Source organism: Octopus bimaculoides, chromosome 5 (assembly GCF_046866305.1).
Source record: "Octopus bimaculoides isolate indiv1 chromosome 5, ASM4686630v1, whole genome shotgun sequence".
Lineage (NCBI taxonomy): Eukaryota > Metazoa > Mollusca > Cephalopoda > Octopoda > Octopodidae > Octopus > Octopus bimaculoides.
The window spans coordinates 110,258,510-110,280,932 of NC_142932.1; the positions used below are offsets into that span (position 1 = coordinate 110,258,510).

Sequence of the window (22,423 nt, forward strand, 5' to 3'; positions counted from 1 at the left end):
CAAGTGTGTTTTCATGTTGGAGAATAGATGATAGTCAGCTGAGGCCAAATCAGGAGAATAGGGAGAGTGATCAAGCAGTTCAAAGCCACAGTCACACACAGCAGCCATTGAAATCAAGGACTTGTGTGCTGGAGCTTTATCATCCAATGAAACACGACCCCTTTCATCAATTAGTTTTCCTGGGCATTTGGTCTTGATAGCCTTTCATAACTGCCTCAGCAAGTTGGTATAGTACTCTCCATTGATGGTGTGGCCCTCTTGAAGATAATCAATGAACACAATGCCTTTTGCATCCCTGAAAACTAAAGTCATCCCCTTCTCTGCAGATGAAATGATCTTGGCCTTCTATGGAGCAGATGCAGAGGAGTGTTTCCCCTGCATGCATTGTCTTTTTGTCTCTGGCTCGAAGTGATGAAACCAGCACTCATCCTGGCTTAGAAAACATTCAAGGAAACCAGCTGGATCTGTCTCAGAAAATGTCAGACTTTCCCGTGATTTGATCAGCCTGGTGCACTTTTGATCGGGTGTCAGAAGACATGACGTCCATCGAACAGAAACGTTCGTCATGCCAAGTTCATTATGCAGAATATTCTCAACTCTCTCACGGGATATACTAATAGCGTTGGTTATTTGATTTATAGTCAATTGCCTATCATCCATCAGCATGTGGTGAACACAATCAATATTTTCCCCGGTGGTGGCAGTTTCAGGACGTCCACACCTTGGATTAGTTTCTCAACTCTTCCTTCCTCTCCTAAATTCAGCTGCCCACTTTTTCACTGTTGATAAAGCTGGAGCGTCACTTCCTAATGTAGAAACCATGTCAGCATGAATGTCCTTGGGGGTAAGCCCTTTTCTGCAGGTACTTGATAATACCCCGATGCCATATTTTGTCCATTTTCAAAAGTAGTCGTTACTAGTTATTTTTGAAGTCAGATGTCAGTTTACCTAGAAAGAAGGGATGCAGTTATTAATAGGAAGAGTAGGGATCTCTTCAGTTTAGCTTACAGATTTTTTAATTATATATTTTTTAACTAAACAGTTTGAAACTTCGTATACTGGTGTCATTTCTCATGCTGAACACAGTTTACTTTCAACATTTTTTGACAAAATTTCCTATTTTAGAAGTTATTTCGTGTTAAAGTTGTCATACGCCCAGCTCTGTATATATATATATATATATATATATATATATATATATATATATATATATATATATATATATATATATATATATATATATATAATTAGTTCCTCACTGCCTTGTTATTGCATTTGTATCCAAGCAACGCTTCATTCTGTTGTTTCTTAACCACACACTTACCCTTTCAATGACTATTAATATTATGTACCTGTTTTGATACTGCTCTCCAAAATGGTAATAACGGTAGAGTGACTAAATTCCTTGCTGTATTTAATCTCGTCTGTATGTTCTGCGTTCAGACAACATGGAAGTCGACTATACCTTTCGCCCATATGAAAACGAATCAAGTATTGAAGTCGATTTAATCGACCATACTTTACAATAGAAAAATGTGTGTGTGTACTTCTATATCATGTTCGATACTTTTTATCATTAAAGGTGCAGTAAGGCAACGAGCTAGCAGAATCGATACAGCGTCGGAAAAAATTTGCCTTGCACTATTTCTTCTACCTACGAGTTCAAATCCCGCCGGGCTCAACTTTAACTTTCATCCGTCAACTACAGGATTAGCTGATATCGACTATCTTCTCTCCTCAGAGTTGTTGGTCTTGCGCCTAAATCGGAAATCATTAATTGTAGAAATAGTAGATTGGAAGAAACGCTGTAATTTCAGGTTAAATAACTTCAGGTTCAAATCCCATCAATGACTACTTTGCTTTTTCTCTTCTAGGTTCATGCATATATGGGTACAGGACTGTCACATTAAGTTGACATCATACAACTACTTTATCGCATCACTACTGCATAAATCTCTCCGAGAGATTTAGAAATGTATAATTTATATATATATATATATATATATATATATATATATACCAAAGTAAGTGCATAAAAATGTGAAACAATGTGGGAAAAAATAGTACTCGAGTACCGGAGGTAGAATAATATGTTTTATTATCATTAAAGCTGCAAAAACATCACGAAAAACTGCTACTCAGAGTTTCACGTTCCGTTCGTCGGCCAGTTTAGACATTTAAACAGTCCGACGAACGAGAACGTAAAACTCAGAGTAGCGGTCTTTTGTGATATTTTTGCGATCTCTTTGCAGCTTTAATGATAATAATGTGTGTGTGTGTGTGTGTGTGTGTGTGTGTGTGTGTGTGCGTGCGTTCGCGTGTGTGTGTCTACTCAAATCCAATAACTGAACATTAAAAATAACAATAACAATAACAAGAGGACGTGCACATGGAATGCATTAGCTTGACGCTCGATAAAAGGAGAGGATTTTTGACGTTTTGAACTTAGTTATTCGTCAGAAAAGAAAACGGAAAAGTCCAAAGAATGAAAAATGTTACCCGCGTGTGTAGTTATCGGGGGCTAAAAGTTTTGGAACTGTTGTCCCTCGAAGTCCCACACTTCATAGAAAAAGGTATGAAAGGTGGGCGGGTGGCTAAAATTAAAGCTTTTGAGACAAGGTAGTTTTTTTTTTCTGAATCGTAATTTCTGGGAATGTTTAAAAAAGATAATGGGGAGAAAATAACTACCCTTTTTCTTTCCCAAGTGATATACATGGGACAGCTATGATAAAATCCCGTCAAATCGTGATGGTCGCGAATAGAACACTTGTGATCATAAGTTTTCTTGTTCAGGGAAGACTTGCAGTGAAACATCCTCTCCCTCATCGCTATCGTCATCATCAAAATATGAAATCTTGTTTCAGAGTTGTTTCGTTATAATCTTTTACTTGTTGCAGTCATGCTGGAGCATCCTCTTGGAGGGTTTTAGTCGAACAAACCACCCCCAGGACTTAATTTTAAAGCCTTGGACTAATTCTATCGGTCATTTTTGCCGAATTGCTACAAAAAGGTATGGAAGGTGGGCGGTGGCAAAAACAAAAACTTTTGAGACAAGGTATATTTTTTTTCAGAATCGTAATTTCTGGGAATGTTAAAAAAAAGATAATGGGAAGAAAATGACTACCCTTTTTCTTTTCCAAGTGATATACATGGGATAGCAATTATAAAATCCCGTCGAATTGTGATGGTCGTGAATAGGACGTAAACACACCAACACCGGTTGTCAAGTGGTGGTGGACAAACACAGACACAAAGTCACACACACACACCGGGCTTCTTCTGGTTTCCGTCTACCAAATCCACTCACAAGGCTTTTGTCAGCCCGATGCTATAGAAGAAGACACTTGCCCAATGTACCATGCATTGGGATTGAACCCGGAGTTCATGTGGCTGGAAAGCAAGCTTCTTACCACGCAGCCACGCCTGTGCCTATAAATGAATACATTTTCTAAAAAAAAATGGTTGTGCCCTAGGACTCACACGGACAGTTACCCGGATTCCATGGCTTATAAGCGGCCAAAGCCATGCCTTCCTCAACTCGAACGGGATACCGGTTCGTTGCAGGGTCCAAGTCAGCAATTTTAGGGTGGAGGACAAATCGATAGCATCAATCCCAGTACTTGACTGGTACTTTATTTTATTGACTCCGAAGCGATGAAAGTTTACCTCGGCAGTATTTGAATGCAGATCGTAAGAAGATGGAAGAAATGCCGATAAACATTTTGTCCGACGTGTTAACGATTCTGCCTGGTAGCCGCCATAAATCGACATCTCACAAAATGTGTGAACTGGCCAATGTGACAAATCAATATTATAACTGATGTTGTCTCCGGAACTGAGCCTTCGGTTTTGTAAGTACTACATTCCAAACAATATCATTTCTAGGCTTTACTAATAAAACTGTAGTTTGATGTTGTGTAATGAAAGCTGTTCACTTCATTCCCTCTAACATACGTAGACAGAACATGATTTTACGAATGAGGAATAACAATCGATAAACAAAAAAGTATGAATGAACAAAAAGTATGAATGAAGTTAATAGTACTAGAGGCGATGGGATGATAGAAACAATAGTGATGAACTTAATTATTTTGCAGTATTTGATTACATGCTTCATATCCCGTCCTGTTAGTTACTAATGTGAGAAATCAATTATTTGATACTATTTGATAAGGTTATAAGAGCAATGTTAGAACGAAATTCACATCCTATATATATTTTATACACACACACATACACACACGCACATATACATACATACATACATATATATATATATATATATATATATATATATATATATATATATATATGTATATATACATACATCCTATATATATATATATATATATATATATATATATATATATATATATATATATATATATATATATATATATATTTTTTTTTTTTTCTGAATTTTCAGATTTTTTATATGCTAGGCCAATTGGTTTTAAATTGAATTAATATTCAATTTATCACCCTATCTATATAAATAAATATATATATATATATATATATATATGTGTGTGTCTGTGTGTGTGTGTGTGTATGTATGTGTATGTGTGTGTATACACAACCTACACACACACACACACACACACACACACATATTATCTACAATATTTAATTTTGTCTGTTCAAAGTTCAAATTTTGCTGGGGTCGACAAAGTTTAAATATTATTATTATTATTATTATGGTTATTTTGATTATTATTATTATACACTGGTGTGTATTTCATTGATTCTTTTACAAGAACTGGTCTCGTGGTTAATCAATAGAAATCGGTATCTATAAGTGGAATATGAAGATAATAAATAAATGAACACGAACGAAACGGACAATCTACAGAACTCGAAAACTAGTGCACCCCCCCCCCCCAAAAAAAAAGAACGAAAGAAAAAATGAGGAATGCCAATCTTTCACAACTTCGAAGTGTCAAATTCTTACTCTTTCTTTCTGTCTGAATGTCTGACAGCCTCTCTCTTGTTAGTCTGCATGTGTTTCTCTGTATTTTTTTATTTATTTATTATTATTTATGTCTCCCACTCACTCATATCAACTTGGACCTTGATGTGTTCCTCCCACCTTCTCTTCTTCGTTATACTCTAGTTCTCCAGTTGTCTATATCTGTCTGCTTGTGATGTTTGTTCGAAGTCGGGCTTCGCCAGCTTACTGTCACAAAACCATTAAACATTCTCCCCGACGTAGGACCTGTATTTTCGCGTCACTATAACTCTAGTAGTAACATTTTAATTACCTTATTCTCTGTCGTACAAATTGCTAAAGTCTAACTGACCCGCTGACCTTCTCAGGTTGCTTTTTTTTTTTCACGATACTACTCAGTGATACTAAGCAGCTGCAGAGTAAGTATTTAATCGTTATTATCTTAATTTCCACTATACATTTAACTAGATGGTTATGTCTATTTTAGGTTGATTTATAATTTATTTTCTATTTGTATGTGAATGCAAGTGTAAGCTGAATAAGAAATGTAAACACGGATTTAATGTGTCGTACCTCTTTTAAAGATAATGAAATATTTAATAACTCGTTACAATATCTTTTGTTTATATGCAGTTTTGAGTTTGTCTTAAAACTATCCTATATGCCTTTGATCTGATTTAGAGTGACGTAACTGATTTCTCTTCTTTTCCCTTTTCTTTTCTAAACATATATCGTTCATTCATTAGTTGATCTGTCTTTGTTATTATTGCTTTATCAAATTGTTACATTCTTCTTATCTTATGTTGTGTTATATTACATCAAATATAAGGAGCCATACACATATTTCGTTTTCATCAGGAACGAATAGCTACACACTCCAATCAGATAGAAAATGATCTGTAATTATCTTGCTATTACAGTGAAATAAGTTGTACTCAATTCCCAATAAGTAACCGCCTTTCTATCAGTGCTTCGCTATTTCGATTGGTCTGTCTATTTTGCACTCATATAAATCATTCATTCATAACATGGTTATTGATTTTTCTCTTGGCAATCTTTATTTTTAAAACTGTATATATTACAAATAATTGGCTATTTGATATTCCAAAAGTATGATTGCCGATTATAAAAGACTCTAAATGGACAAGAAACCTGATCGTAATGCATATAATTGACATTTACAAGTTTCGCATCATACACCCCAACTTTATTATCATTTGAGCCCTGATTTTTGGTATGGAAAAACGAACCTGTTTTTGAATATGCTGTTTACAAAAAGACGTCTTCCAAGTGAAATAATTTTGATTTTGGCATATTTTCCGGGAGGAGCCAGTCACATCGATCCCAACGTTTCACTGGTACTTAATTTATCGACCCCGAAAGGATTCTGGAAAGCAAAGTCGACTTCAGCAGAATTTGAACTCAGGACGTAAAAATCCGGACGAAATACCGCTAAGCATTTTATCTGACACTCTAGCGATTCTGCCAACTCGCCACCATAATAATAATCCTTTCTATTATAGGCACAAGGCTTGAGATTTGGGAGAAGGGAACTAGTCGATTACATCGACCCCAGTGTTTCATTGTTACTTAATTTATCGACCCCGAAAGGATGAAAGGTAAAGTTGACCTCGGCAGAATTTTGCCCTGCGTGCTAACGGTTCTGCCAATTCGCCACCTTCGAGAATAACAACAACAACAACAGTAGTAGTAGTAGTAGTAGTAGTAGTAGTAGTTTCAAGGACAAGAATTTTGAGGGGAAGGTATCAATTGAGACCAACCCGGAAAGGATGAAAGCATGATTTGAACTCGGAATGTTTTATAAATACTGTCAGAGGAAATATTGTAAGGCGCTCTGACGATTCTGCTATTATTGTTCTGATTGGAAAAATAATATATAAATAAATCCAGAACATACCTATACTGTACAAGAACTACAAAAATACCAAGAACAGAGATCAATAATGTGGTCTTAGACAACATTATAATTAGCTATAGCTTTATCGCTTGTCATGTTGTAAGCTTCTCTGTACGTCTCGTCCACAGGTACCCGCTTCATATCACCAGTTGATCCTGATTTATACTTGATCCATGTATTTGAGATTCACGTTTGGGCATACCTACACGTGTGTACCACACCGATTTTGTTTCCTCATAACTTTCAGAAAAATGGATATTTTTTAATGGAATTTTCTATAAATACGCTTCAGATGGTGTAGATTACGATTATATTGGAATTTATTGTGAAGAGACAAAATTGGTGAGAGCGCCCCCCCCCCCCCCACACACACATCAGCAAAATGAAACTTGAAATTTAAAATAATTTGCGCCCACCACTTTTGTTTTGCTTTTGTTTTTCACATTAAATTGTTATAATCGTAATTTACACCTTCTAGGCGGTACCTGTTGAAAATTTCATTTAAAAATATCCATATTATCTGAAAGTTACTAGGAAAGAAAGTTAGTGGGGGGGGGGGACACTTGGATAGTGTATATAAGGACTTTACTGGTGTATACCCTACCCAAGTTAGCATAGACTGAGTCAGTCCCGCGATCCTGTTGTCTGTTGGAGGATGGTAGGGATTCGCTTCCCTGCTAGTAATATGTATGTACAGTGATTAATTTTACTTATAATTTATATAGTTTTGTGGCTATAACCAAAAATGTCCCGATGATTATAACTTCATTACTTGTCAGTAAAGATGGGCTGATGTTCACTGCTTCTGAGGTCACTGTAGCACAACTAAGTATATCTTTTATTTGTTTCGGTCATTGGACTGCGGCCATGCTGTATCACCTCCTTGAAAGGTTGTAGTCAAACGAATTGTCCTCAGTACTTTCTTTTTTAAATCTGGAACTTATTGCATTAATGTCTTTTGCTGAAGTGCTAGTTTACAAGTACTACCACTGCTAGTTTATTGGTAAAAAAAAAACCATTGCCAATTGTTAAGTAGTGATGGGAAACAATCATAGATACAGACACATCGACATGTATATAAATATATACATATGCATATGGGGCTTCTTTCAGTTTCCTTCAACCAGAATCCCTGACAAGGCTTCAGTTGGCCTGAGGCTACAGTAGAAGACACTTGCCTAAGGTACCATGCAGTGGGACTGAACCTAAAACTATGTGATTGGAAAACAAGGCTTCTTACCATAAATCCATGCTTACACCTATGCAGAATGTGTGTATGTGTGTGTGCGTGCGTGCGCGTGTGTGTGTGTGCACGTGTGTGTGTTTTAAAATTCAATGACTCCAAATTGTTTGATAACCCTAACATGATTTTTGCATTTGAACATTAAGCTTTCATCAATTTCAAGGCTGGGTCCACTGTGTTACATCCTGTTTTATAGTTTTTTTTTTGTTTTTGTTTTCTGCTCTATTAATAAATATCACAATATTATTGGCGCCATTGAATTACTGCTTCAGTCCTAATACCATTCAGTAGCATACAGCTAGTCACTGGGACTTCACATACAAAGTCTAATACTATTTGAAATATGACGGGTGTCGTCAATATAGATTATTCAAGAAATGTGTTGCTTCACACTAAATTTGTCTTTTTACATTTTGAGCATCTCCATATAACATCATCAATGATACCTTTGAGACTGTTGCAATGACAAGTTTATTACCATAGACATGCAGTTTGTCATTCGCAATAATGTAGTTTGCTTGTAAGTACTGAACAGCATTAGGTGCTAAATTGTTCAATATTTCCATTCATAGAGTAGTCATTTTTAATCATTATCATCATTTAATGTCCATTATCCATGCTGGCATGGGTTAGACAGTTTGCTAAGTAAAACAATTGAGACAATAAACTATGTGTTTTTGAAAAACGTTTTGCCAAATAAAAGGAAAGAAAGACTAGAAAAATGGTTTTTGTATTAAGTTTTTTGCAAATTCTAGATTGTTGCGTGAAACAAATGTCTGAAGCCTATAAAAAACAAAAAAAGGGGTATTTTCAGCAATTTCTTTCTATTCTACTCACAAGTCATTAATCATGCACAGGCAACAGTAGGAGACTCCAACCCTTGGTACTATACAGTGGGAATGAACCAGAAATCTCATATTTGTGAAGTGAACTTCTTAAACACAAACATGAATGCTTTTGTGAAAACACTGTCCTGGACAAAGTTCAAACTCTCAACCTCCACATATCTCCCAACTTGTCATGGATTGTGATCTGAAATTCAACCCATTAATTTTTATATAATATAATATAATATGATATAATATATAGTGAAGGCGCATGGCTCAGTGGTTAGAGCGTCAAGCTTACGAGCGCGAGGTTGTGAGTTTGAATCCTGGACCAGGTTGCGTGTTGTGTTCTTGAGCAAGACACTTTATTTCACATTGCTCCAGTTCACTCAGCTGTTGAAATGAGTTGGGACGTCACAGGTGTCAAGCTGTATTGACCTTTGCCTTTCCCTTGGATAACTGGTGGCGTGGAGAGGGGAGACCGGTATGCATGGGCAACTGCTGGTCTTCCATAAACAACCTTGCCCGAATTTCAAGTGGAAGGTGTTAATAAGAGTGTCTATCCATAGAAACTATGTTAAAAATGAGAAGTCCAAGCAAGAGATGGTTCTTTGACTTGTGTAAGACAGAAGTAGTTCTGAATAAAACTGACTTGGATCTTAGTGACTCATTCAACACATAGATGCATGAAAAACAAATGTAAAATAATGATGGTGGTGGTTGCAGTCATGATGATGAGACAACAGTGACAAAAAGAAAAAATCAAATCAGAAATTTTTTTTTACATACTATTAGAAGTATAATTATGGAGCTTTTAGGATTGATCAAATGCATTTTTTTCCATCCATTTGTTCATGGTGATGATGATGAGGAGGATAATGAACTATAACTAATACTGGTTTTATTTAACTTAATATTTGAACTCATTGATTGTTTGATATTAACTGGTGAATAGCTAATGACGCTGATGAATGAGGCGGTTTATTGATTAACACAGGTACACTTGCACTTATACACACACCTCACAATGCAAACAAATGTGAACATGCAAATAAAATATGAATAAATCAAATGAATTTATTAACTTATATTTCAGAAATGGGAATCTTTCCAATAGTTGATATTCGTGTTCATAAAACAAATAAGCCAAAATATACAGACAGAAAATAATAATATTTTTTCTCATTTTGGCTCAAGGCCAGCAATTTTGAAGAGAAGAAGTCGATTAAATTGATTCCGTCAATACTTATTTTATTGACTCCAAGAGGATGAAAAGCAAAAAATAACTTCAGCAGCATTTGAACTCAGAATGTAAAGAGCCAGAAGAAATACCACTAAGCAATTTGCCCAACATGCTAATGATTCTGCCAGCTCACTGCTTTAATAATAATAATAATAATAACAACAACAACAACAATAATAATAATAAGGGGGAGCATCATAGCCATGTGTTGAGAAAAATTCTTTTGGGTTTGAGTAATTTGCCTTTGGAAACATGGGTGTTTTGCTCAACATCCTTAAACAAATCTTATTCAGGGACCTTTTGAGCAGGATGGGCTACTCGACCTGAAGAAGATTCTAACTGGGCCCCACCTGCGAGGTCATGCGCTGTTTATCTTGGTATGAGATCACCATGTAGCGCACATGTGGTTGTGATGCATGTGCCCGGTGTACCCTTATCAGACAGGTAGTGATGGTGGGAATACTGGGCTTCATATATTTTACCCCAAAGTCACTTTGATGACATGCACTGCTCTCTCACTCAATAATAATAATAATGATGATGATGATGATGACGACGACGACGACGGCGGCGGCGGCGGCGGCGGCGGCGGCGGGCAGTAGTCAAACTAAACAGCTTAGACATAAAAAGCAAAATTGATTACAGCAGAATTTGAACCCAGAACATAAAGAGCCGTATGAAATTCCACTAAGCATTTTGTCCAATGCACTAATGATTCTGCCAGTTTACCACTTTAATAATAATAATAATTTCAAATTTTGGCACAAGGCCAGCAATTTCAGGAGAGGGGATAAGTCAATTACATCAGCCCCAGTATTCAACTGGTATTTATTTTATTAACCCTGAAAGGATGAAAGGCAAAGTTGACCTCAGTGGAATTTGAACTCAGAATGTAAAGACGGACAAAATGCCTATTTCTTTACTGCCCACAAGGGGCTACACACAGAGGGGACAAACAAGGACAGACAAATGGATTAAGTTGGTTAGATCGACCCCAGTGCGTAACTGGTACTTAATTTATCGACCCCGAAAGGATGAAAGGCAAAGTCGACCTTGGCGGAATTTGAACTCAGAATGTAACAGCAGAAGAAATACCGCTAAGCATTTCGCCCGATGTGCTAACGTTTCTGCCAGCTCGCCGACGGACAAAATGCCATTAAGCATTTTGCCCAGTGTGCTAACGATTCTGCCAGCTTACCAGCTTATAATAATAATAATCATTTCTACTATAGGCACAAGGCCTGAAATTTGGAGGGTGGGGAGGGGTTAAATCAATTACATCAACCCCAGTACTCAAATGGTACTTAATTTATTGATCCCAAAAGGATGAAAGGCAAAGTTGACCTTGGCAGAACTTGAACTCAGAACATAGTATCAGGAGAAATACTGCTAAGCATTTTGCTCAGCATGCTAACGATTCTGCCAGCTCACTGTCTTCCTCATAATAATAATAATAACAACATGCAAATGGATATTTTTAAATCTAATAACTATATAGAGCAGTGAATAGAATAAGAGTTTTTTTAATATATTTTTACTAATCTTTGCATTCATTAGCAGGAAAAATGACCTTGATCCGCCAAAAAAAAAAAAATGTGGTCTCCTTCCCGACTTTTTTTATTATACTTTTTGCTAGGAAAATAATTTTCAAATTTTTTGTTTTTGAACATCAAAGTTTCAGAATTTGCAAAAAAATATATTCTTGACTACCCTTCATCTTCAAAGACAAATACCTCTTTTATCGCTTAAAAGAAAAAAATTATTATTTTTTTTATCAGAATCTGTATTTCTGTTGCTTAGAAAAGAAAAAGGCTGATAATAAAAGTTCTAGAACTGTGTAGGCAAAAATCTATGCTTAGAAGTTGCAGTAGTTATAAAATGTATTAACAATGAAGGGCACCACAACTCAACTTTGATTCTCCAGTTTCATCATTTTAACATCCATTTTCTCCATGCTTGCATGGTTTGAACAGAGTTTGAGGTAGATTTCTTGCAGCCAAATGCCCTTCCTGACACTAATCCACACCTGTTTCCAAGCAAGGTAATATTTTCCCATGGCCAGATATGATTTTGTAGAATATTGGAAATGAATGATATTGTTTTTTTTACAGTGACACTCATTCACAATTATCACAAGATGTCACTCACACACACATATACATACAGACACACATACACATCATCATCATTAACATCCACTTTTCCATGTATACAAGTGAAGTCATTGTCGTGGCTGATGACAGTGCCACCTGACTGGCTCCCATGCTGGTGGCACATAAAATGCACCATTCAAGCATGCTCAATGCCAGTACCACCTGACTGGCCCTTGTGCCAGTGGCACATAAAAAGCACCACTACACTCTCGGAGTGGTTGGCATTAGGAAAGGCATCCAGCTGTAGAAACTTTGCCAGATCAGATTGGAGCCTGGTGCAGCCTTATGGCTTGCCAGCCCTCAGTCAAACCATCCAACCCATGCCAGCGTGGAAAGCAGACATTAAACGATGATGACACTGATGATGACAGCTGCAGGCATGGCTGTTTGGTAAGTTTTGTTCTGGCTTCAGTCCCACTGCATGGCATCTTGAGCAAGTGTCTTCTACTCGAGCTCCAGACAAAACAAAGCCTTGTGAGTAGATTTGGTAAATGGAAACTGAAAGAAGTCTGTCGTGTGTGTGTGTGTGTCTCCTTGTCTTGACATAGTGTAATAGTTGTAAATAGTAGATGAGTGTTATTGTCAAAGAGACTGTGTCATGCATCTATAATAATAAATGTCAAAACGAATTTCTGTGTGTCAGTGTGTCACACTCCCCCCCACTCTCTCACTAGTCAATGACACTTCTACTATTTCTCATGTTGGGGTGAAAGTAATAGTAGGCATAGAGACGGTGAGGGTGGCAGTAGATTGACAGTTGTGATGGTAATGGGGTGAGAGTAATAATATGAGCTGTAGTTGTGATAGAGGCAGAGGCGATGGTTGTGGTGGTGGTGGGGATAGCCGAGATGGTCAGGGATGACGCGATAGTAAGCGATGTGAAAGACAGTGGTGACGGTGGTAGAGGGGAAGGCGGCAAAGTCAAAAGTATTGATGGTGGTAGCGTCAGAAGTCTGAATAGTGTGTGTATGGCAGTTGTGGCATTGATGGTGGTGATGGTGATGGTTGAAAACAATCAACAGAAAGAGAGACAGAGAAAGAAGGTTAGATAAACAAAAAATTGTACTGACTCCCGAATGGGAAGACAAAAAATGTTGAGATTGAAAAGATCCATGTTGTTTATCATGCAGCTTTGCAATAAGTTCCAAGTTGACAAATTATATCATTGTTTTTTGTGAAAATTGTACATTGCTTGAAAAATATTGGTTAAGTTTAATAAAATTTAATATGTACTGAATGCATGAAGTGTCATTGTTGGGCCCAAGACCCAATGAAGAGCCCTCCACAGGAACTAGCTTAAAAACCGCCCTATCAGGTGGCTTTTAAGTTAGTTTCCAATATTCTGCAAAAGCATGCCTGACAATGAGGTAATATTTCCTTGCTTGAAAACAGATGAAGGTTGGTGACAGGAACAGCATCTCATTTAACTCTGTTCAATCGATGGAAAAGTAGACATTAAAATGATGATGATGATGATCACACACACACATTCACTCTCTCTCTCTCTCTCTCTCTCTCTCTCTCTCTCTCTCTCTCTCTCTCTCTCTCTCTTAGTGGTCCTCTTTCAGTTTATGTGTACAAAGTCCACTTGCAAGGCTTTAGTTGGCCCAGGGCTATTGTAGTGCCATGCAGTGGGACAGAACCTGAAGCCATGTGGGCAGGAAGCAAACTTCTTAACTACACAGCTATTCTTGCACCTTCTGGAAATAAATTCACTGCTTATATCACTAATGATGCTTCCTGCTAATGTAAGCAATCAGTGTTTAACTAGAATACTACATACAAAAAACTGAAAAAAACACTTCAACAGAAAGTGTCTGTAGGTTGTAGTGGTTAAAAGAAAGGGAAGGAAAGACAGTGCAAATTGCTACTTTCAAGGTCAAGAAGATGGCACAGTAAAAGTGACAGGAAGAGATGAGGTAAAGTAAGTGCATTAATTAGAGTGGAATTTTATATCCTATAAAACAAGAATATCTTCAAACCAAGCTACACAAGAATTCACTTTTATGAGCCTCTTCCCAATGAAATGAGAGGCACAAATTTAAAGATTGTGTATATGGCATATACTTCTGTAGTAACTATTGACAGAATGGTTATGTTTAGAAGAAAAACGAAAAAAAAAAAAAGAATTATAAAAGGAAAACAAATGTAATATTAGAATTTACATTGGCAGCAATTTATCGGTCGAGCAATGCTATATTTCATAAACATAGTGTGGGCCACATATATTAGCTGTGATGTCAGCAATGTTATGCAGTGAACAAGTGTTTGTCGACTTACAGAATACAGTTAAAAAGGTCCCCTCCTTAAATTCTAAACAAATCACTCACACAAGCCATAAACGTCTGTGGTTCACACATAAATTTTCTCAACGTGGATACGTTTGAATGAATGGAACCTTGAAGATTTGCCCCCAACTTGTTAAGCGTGAACATTTTTAACCACAACCTCTAAATTATTTTTCTTGTTTTTTTTTTTCCTTCCTTAATTTTTAATACTTAGATTTCTTTGAATTTTTGCTTGGTTATTCAGAATCTGCAAAATGAAAAAAAACCAAAAAACTATTTTTCTTAATCAGAAACTGATTATGATTTGGAGATTTACAACTGCTTTATAATATATATATATATATATATATATATATATATATATATATATATATATATATTGAACTTTTCCACTTTTGTAAACCTCCTTTATCATCCTTTTTTACCTTACTTTCCTTCACCTACCGTCTCTTCGTACTCTGGATGTTCCTAATCTGTCTTCTCTAATCTGCACCTATTACTTTGTATTCTTCTCCCTCCCTTTCTTTTCTCCTCTCCCTGTCACCCCATTTCTCCCTATTGTCCCATCTTCCTTTTTGCTTTGTTTTTTTCTCCCACCTCGCATATATTTTCTTCTCACAACCCCTTTTTCGTTTTTTCTCCTCATGCCTTTATTTTTTTTCCCCCACACCTGTTAAAAAAGTTTTTTTTCCAGTTTTTTTCCCCCCTTTTTTTCTTTTTTTCCTTTTTTCCACGTCCAATTTTCTCATCACGCTTGTTTTTTTTCCACCACACCTTTTGTAATTCTCCTTCCCACGTCTAATTTTCTTTTCTCTCTCGTTCCATCATGCCTGACTACAAATCTTTCCAACTCACTCTCCACAACCGCCTAAAACTATACCTCCGCACACTTCCCTCTCTATACTTTCAACCTACTATACGACTCTCCTTACTCATATTCAAGAAGACTCGTTTCTCTAGTCATATTACGTTTCTCAGTCGCTGCTTACATCACCGCCTCATCCCTAAGGGTTTCCGCCTCCATTTCCACCCCACTCTCCACTCCTCTACCACCATTCTACCCATACTCCGCACCACATCCTACCGCCTTATGCGGGCCACCATTCGCTCCAATCTCTCTAAAATCCACACTATCGACCGCCTTCTTCCTCCAGCCTTTTCCATATTTTTCTCCTCTCTGTCACCCTCCCATGCTCACAATACATTGCGCTTTATCATTCAACTTAATCATCTCTTTCATGCATTTCTTACCGACACTAAGCTCCGCAAACTTCACTCACTCCTCCATTCCTCTACACCCGATGCCACTACCCCAACCCCTCCACCACCCTTCTCCCTCCCTGATGTGCATTCCCCACCCACACCCAACCACCCTGCCTCTCCCACACACACTCCACCCCCTCCCTCCCAGCCCTCCACCATCCCGACCGCCCCTCCTAACCCTACTTCATCCCCTCCTACTTCTATTCCACCCACCCCTTCTCCACTTCAGCCTGTCGTTACCATTCCCCCAGATCTTCCTCTCTCTGAGGCGGAGCGCTCCGTCCTCAATAGGGGTCTGCGCTTCATCCCACTCACTCCATCCTGCAAGGAATTTCAAACCCGTGCTGATGTCCACAGCTTTGTGCGCCGCGTTAGGTTGGGTGCGCTTTTCCATAACACACCACCCGCACCCAACGAGGACTGCTTCACTGACCTGGGCCGACGACCATCCCAGTGGACGCCTGCTCCTGGCCAGTTCCAGGCAGTTGATCTTTTCGCGGGCGCCTGCCAACGCGCTGTGGGCCGGTTTAACTTTTCCAGGCGTCCATCTCGACTCAACATCTCCCCAGCCGAACTCTCGGCCCTTCGATCCCTCCGACGCCGCACGGACATCATCATAAAACCGGCTGATAAGGGTGGAGCCGTGGTAGTATGGCGCGCGGACCTCTACGAGGCCGAAGCTCTCCGTCAACTTCGAGATACCTCATTCTACCGCCCTCTGCCCTCCGACCCCACGCCCAGCTACCAACAGACTGTGTCCTCCACTATCCATGACCTCATCCTCTCCTCCCGTCTCCCCGCCACCGCCTCCAACCTTATTGTTCGCACCCCACGCACCCCCACCATTTACTTCCTCCCCAAGATCCATAAACCGAACAACCCTGGCCGCCCCATCGTCTCCGCCTGCAACTGCCCCACCGAGCTTATCTCAAAATACCTAGACCGGGTCCTCGCCCCCCTAGTGGCTTCTCTCCCTTCCCACATTCATGACACTAACCACGCGCTTCGTCTATTCAACTCTTTCTCTTTCTCTCCCGGCCCTTCTAAGCTTCTCTTCACTCTAGACATCCAGAGCCTCTATACAGTGATCCCCCACGACGAGGGGCTGTGTGCCCTGAAGTTTTTTCTAGACCAACGCCCCAACCCACAACCCGACACCTCCACACTCATTCGTCTGGCCGAACTTGTTCTATCTCTCAACTGCTTCTCGTTCGCGGGAGATATCTACCAGCAGTTCTCGGGAGTGGCCATGGGGACGAGAATGGGCCCCAACTACGCGAACCTCTTCGTTGGTTATGTTGAGGCCCAAATATTCTCCAGTTTCACTGGTCCCACTCCCGAACTATACGGTCGGTATATCGACGACTGTATCGGTGCCACCTCTCTCTCCCGCGAACATCTTGACTCGTTCCTCTCTTTCGTTCAATCTTTCCATCCTGCCCTCCACTTCTCCTGTACTGTCTCTGACACCTCTGTCCCCTTTCTCGACATTTCGGTCAGCATCCTCCACTCCGCCCTTAGCACCTCCATCCACTACAAACACACAGACTCACACTCCTATCTCAACTTCTCCTCCTCCCACCCTAGACACACAAAACTTTCCATCCCCTATTCCCAATTCCTCCGTCTACGCAGACTTTGTAGCGACAGCCATGACTTTGAGACTCAGTCTCAACTCATGGCTCACCACTTTAGCCTGCGTGGATATCCACCCACCACCATCCACACCGCCCTTGCCAGAGCACTTCTGTGGACCGTGCATCTGCTCTCTCCCCCCGAACCCGCCCTGCCGTTTCCCGCCTCCCTTTTCCCCTCACCTACCATCCCACCACCCTACCCCTCCAACGCTCCATTCTCCGAGCTTTTCGGCGCCTCCAGTCCGACCCCTCCACCTCCCACATCTTCCCTAATCGACCCCTCCCCTCCTTCAAACGAGCCCACAACCTACGGGACCTCTTGGTCCACAGCTTCTTCCCCAACCCAACCTCCCAACCTGGCTCTTTCCCCTGCTCCCGTCCACGCTGCCGCACTTGCCCTTACCTCTCCAACACCACCCTCCTCACCAGCACCCATCACCGACCCTATCGCATCACCGACTCCTTCACCTGCACGTCTACCAACATCATATATTGCCTCTCCTGCTCTCTCTGCCAATCCCTGTACATCGGACAAACGGGGCGGCGCCTGGCCGACCGATTCGCGGAACACCTCCGAGATATCAACGTCGGCAATGACACCCCGGTGTCACGCCACTTCCGTTCTGCCGGCCACTCCTTGCGGCAACACCTGTCTGTGTTTGGATTGTCCATGCACAGGGGCCATCCGGACTCCCGTTTGCGCCGTGAACAGGGATTAATCTTCTATCTTCGCTCCTTTGCGCCACATGGGCTCAACTCCCCTCCACTCTTCATCTAACCCCCTCCTCCTGTCTCTCTCCCCCACCCTCCCTCCTACCACCCATCTCTCCCCTCCCCCACCTCCTGCTCCGACTCCTACTTCTTTGTACCTCTCTTCATACTTCTCTCCACTCCCACTTCTCTTCACCCCTACTCTTTCTCTCCTCTCTCTTACTCTCTCTCACTCTCTTCTCTCGTACTCCCCCCTCCCCCCTCTCCCGTACTCCCCCCTCTCTCACTCTTACTCTCTACACTCTTACTCTCCTACTCTCTACACTCTTACTCTCTCACCCTTACTCTCTCACTCTCTTCCCCTCTCTCTCACTCTCTTTCTCTTCCTTTCTTCTTCCCCCCCATACCCCTCTTCCCTCTCTCTCACTCTCTTTCTCTTCCTCTCTTTCTCTTCCTCTCTTTCTCCCCCCATACCCACCTTCCCCTCTTTCTCCCCCATACCCACCTTCCCCCTCTCTCAATCCCCCTTCCCTCTCTTATACCCACCCTCTCTCCTCTCTTCCTCTCCCCTCCCATACCCATCTTCCCCCTCTCTTACATCCACCTTCCCCTTCTCCCTCCTCGTCAACACCCCCTCATAAGCTCATCCCACCACACCCCAACACACTCCTACTCTACCTTCCCACTCCACCCCATCCAATTCCTTACACCCACCACCCACCCCTACCCACATACCCCACCCTACCCACATACCCCTACCTCTACCCCACACTCCACCCATGCCTTCCCCACCTCCCAACACCCTCACATCACACCACACCAATACCCTTGCATCACACCACGCACACCACACCAATACCCTCGCATCACACCACGCACACACTACAACTGACCAACTACTTTCTCCCTTTCTCCCTTCCCCCATTTTCACACTACATACGTCAAGATCACCAGCAGTCTACCTCCCACACACAGCCCCTCGTTCCCGATCACCGTTTGTTATCTCCCCCTTTCTTAGCTCTCCTGAAATAAGAATTTCTAACTTCCGGTCAGTCATTGTTATGATCGGCCATTATTATGATTGACCGTTGACTGAACACTATTCAATTTTTTTTCTCCGTGTTTTTCTCCTTGTCTCCGTATTCTTTCTGTTGAAGAGCGTAGCTCGAAACGTCAAAGACTTTCCGTATTCCCGAGCGTCATACTAATATATACTTTTGTTATTTACACCACCTGTCCTCGTCTGTTGTTATTTTTTGTATATTCTCCCATATATATATATATCCCAAAATTAGGGAATAGAGTCGATAAAATCCAGGCTACATATGTTTCATAGCTAGCGGAACCTCGGAAATAGCAATTATCCAAAATGAGGGGTAGACTGCAAGCTACTCTTCTCATTCTCTCTCTCTCTCTCTCTCTCACAGACACACACAAAAATAAAAATGCTTTTATACTCTTTTATTCTTTTACTTGTTTTAGTCACTAGTCTGTGGCCATGCTGGGGCACTGCTTTGAAGAATTCTAGTCGACCAAATTGATCCCAGTATATGCAATGTTGTTTGTTTCCAATCTTCCATGGAAAAACATGTCTGTAGAAAATCTGCCTCAACAAAATTCCATCTGACCCATGCAAGCATGAAATGGTAGACATTTAATGATGATGTATAATGTATTGAGTTTAGATTCCCCTTTTTTTTTTGAAGACTTTTATCTTGTTTGAAAAATATTTTTTAATTCTTTGTTTATGAAAATCCAAAGACTATGTTGTATTTTGAAAAAAACCCCAAAAAACATTAGCAATAAAGTGTAAAAAATCTACATTCAAGTGAATAAGTACTCAAAATGTAGTTTGCTGCTCAGGGTAGCTGAAGGAGATTATTGCAAATGTTATTGCAAGTATCCAAGACTTGACTTAGGTTTGGATTGGATTGGACTGCTCATATTCAGTTCACTTCAAGACGAGGACCTCAGCATGTTCTCTCCACCAACCACAGTCTAATGTGGTGGCCATGAATTTGAGCTTGAGATCATACTGGTTTGATGAGCCTTCTCTACACACCGGCTAGACATGGCTTGGCAGAAGGGTGCTGATTTTATGCTCTTACCCAAGAGTAGTTAAGTCAATTACATCAACCCCAGTGCTCAATTAGTACTTATTTTATCAGCCCTAAAAGGATGATACCCTGGTAAAATTGATTCATTGCTTATATTACTAATGGCATACATTTTCATCACCTTCTACAATTCCATTGTCATCGTGTTCCAATTTTAGAAAAATCATTGCTAAACTTAAATACTACCTGTCAAAACCTAAAAGGAACACTTGGACTGGAAGTGACTTCCTATGGCATTGTAGTCTTGGGAAGGAAGAAAAGGAAAGACAGTGCAAGTAGCTAATTTTGAGGTCAGTGAAATAACACAGTAAAAGTGACAGGGAGAGATGAGGGAAAGTAAATACATTGGTGGGGGTGGGGACGGGGGTCATATTTCCATTAGAATGAGATTTCTTTAAGCCAGACATGAAATAACTTTTACGATCTTCCAATGTAATAGGTTACAGGCTTAAGGATTGTATATATGGAAATATACTTTTTGTAGCAGTACATTGTAATTAGTGACAGAATGGTTACATTTAGAAAAGGAAAAGGAATAGAAAGAAGATGATCAGAATTTACATTGGAAGCAATTTATTGGTAGAGCAATGTATTTTACATAGGCTTAATGTGGCTCACATATATTATCTGTGACGTCAGTTATGTTGCTCAGTGAACAAGTAGTGTTTGTAGACTTAGAGAATACAATAATAAAAAAAGAAAAAAACCCCATTAAATCCTCAATTACACACACACACACATACATACACACATACGCATGCATGCATGCATTAAATGTAAATGGCACACATATACAGATAATTTTGACAGTGTCTGTGCATTTGAATGGAATAAACGATAACAGAAATGGAACCTTAAACATCAGTCAATGACTAATATTCGCTTTTCCTCACTACAAATTTATTTCTAATTAGCTACTTGATGCTCTTGCATTAGATATGTCAACACTAGCTTAATTAATGTTCAAAATAGTTAAGTGCAGGTTAACGTAATTTAGTGAGCCAAAAAGAAAATTTTAATCATTTGAAATTATATGCATAAGAAGAAGAAAAGTCTTCAACATTAATTAGAATTCATTGCAAAAGAACAAAGGAGAGAATTGAAATTTGAATTAGCTAAAAATTTAACAAAGATATGCAGAGGGGGTTGAATATGATCTTTGGTAATTATGGTATCAATTCTGAACTTGTTTTGGTCTTATTACACCTCTTCAGGCAAGCGTGTTTGTGGAGCTAGGGAGAACATCTATTTCATCAATCTGATTATACTGTGAGGCATCATGGGCAGAGAATGCTAACAGTCCTTTATGAGTTTGATTATGTTAAGAAAAAGAATTTTGAGAAGTTTTTTTGCATTTTTTATTTACACTTTAAATCAATTTCTTCTTTGGACTAAATCAAACTTTGAAAGCAGATGTTTAAGTATAGTCCTGGGCAAGGCAAACTGAATTTGGTTGTGAGGCTCCATTCCAGGAGTTAAGCTATTTTGGAGAGTGTGAAGTTACTCCTTAATTATCACTTCTCTCAGGTTTGCTCTGGACTGAGGTTATAGTACCTGCCAAGAGCTTCAATTAATGGACCAAATAGCAGAAGCTAATCCTCTGTCTAGGTATATACGACTTGGAAGAGAGCTGGCCCCTAGACACGTGTTGTTTGGGCCCACTAGAGTGTGGGCACACATTCATGTCATGTGGATCAATCCCTCTGCTTAATGATTACATAGCCTTATGCTTGAGGGATATGCTCAAGAAAACAGGCAATTAGCTGTGTTAACTGTAAATAAACTAACAGAAGGTAACAGGAACCCATGGGTGTTTGTTTTGAAAGGAAAACTGTGAATGTTCAGATCTCGGTATGGAAATTCATGATTGTTGATGCCTGAAAGAATTATCCGTTTCAATAATGAATTCAACAATACTTTGAGTTCCATAAGACTAGGAGTAAATAGCAAGGGAGCTAGACTGCAAGTGAATTCTGATTTTGGTTGAAGTTATTTCATTTTGGTAAAGCTTCCCAAATAAGGGAAATTATCCAGAAACCATCGGTCTGTTGGTACTGCCAATGACTAGAAGGGAG

The 22,423-nt window shown here is 39.7% G+C and overlaps 1 protein-coding gene across 1 annotated transcript in view; it reads left to right on the forward strand.

Annotated features, from left to right (window-relative positions):
• The first annotated feature begins 5,104 nt into the window (after positions 1 to 5,104).
• LOC106875497 (glycerophosphodiester phosphodiesterase 2) overlaps positions 5,105 to 22,423 on the forward strand; it is a 158,697-nt gene continuing 141,378 nt past the window's right edge. The window contains exon 1 of the mRNA XM_089352920.1: positions 5,105 to 5,367. The gene's annotated coding sequence lies outside the window, so the exon portion shown is untranslated. The remainder of the gene's footprint in view (positions 5,368 to 22,423) is intronic.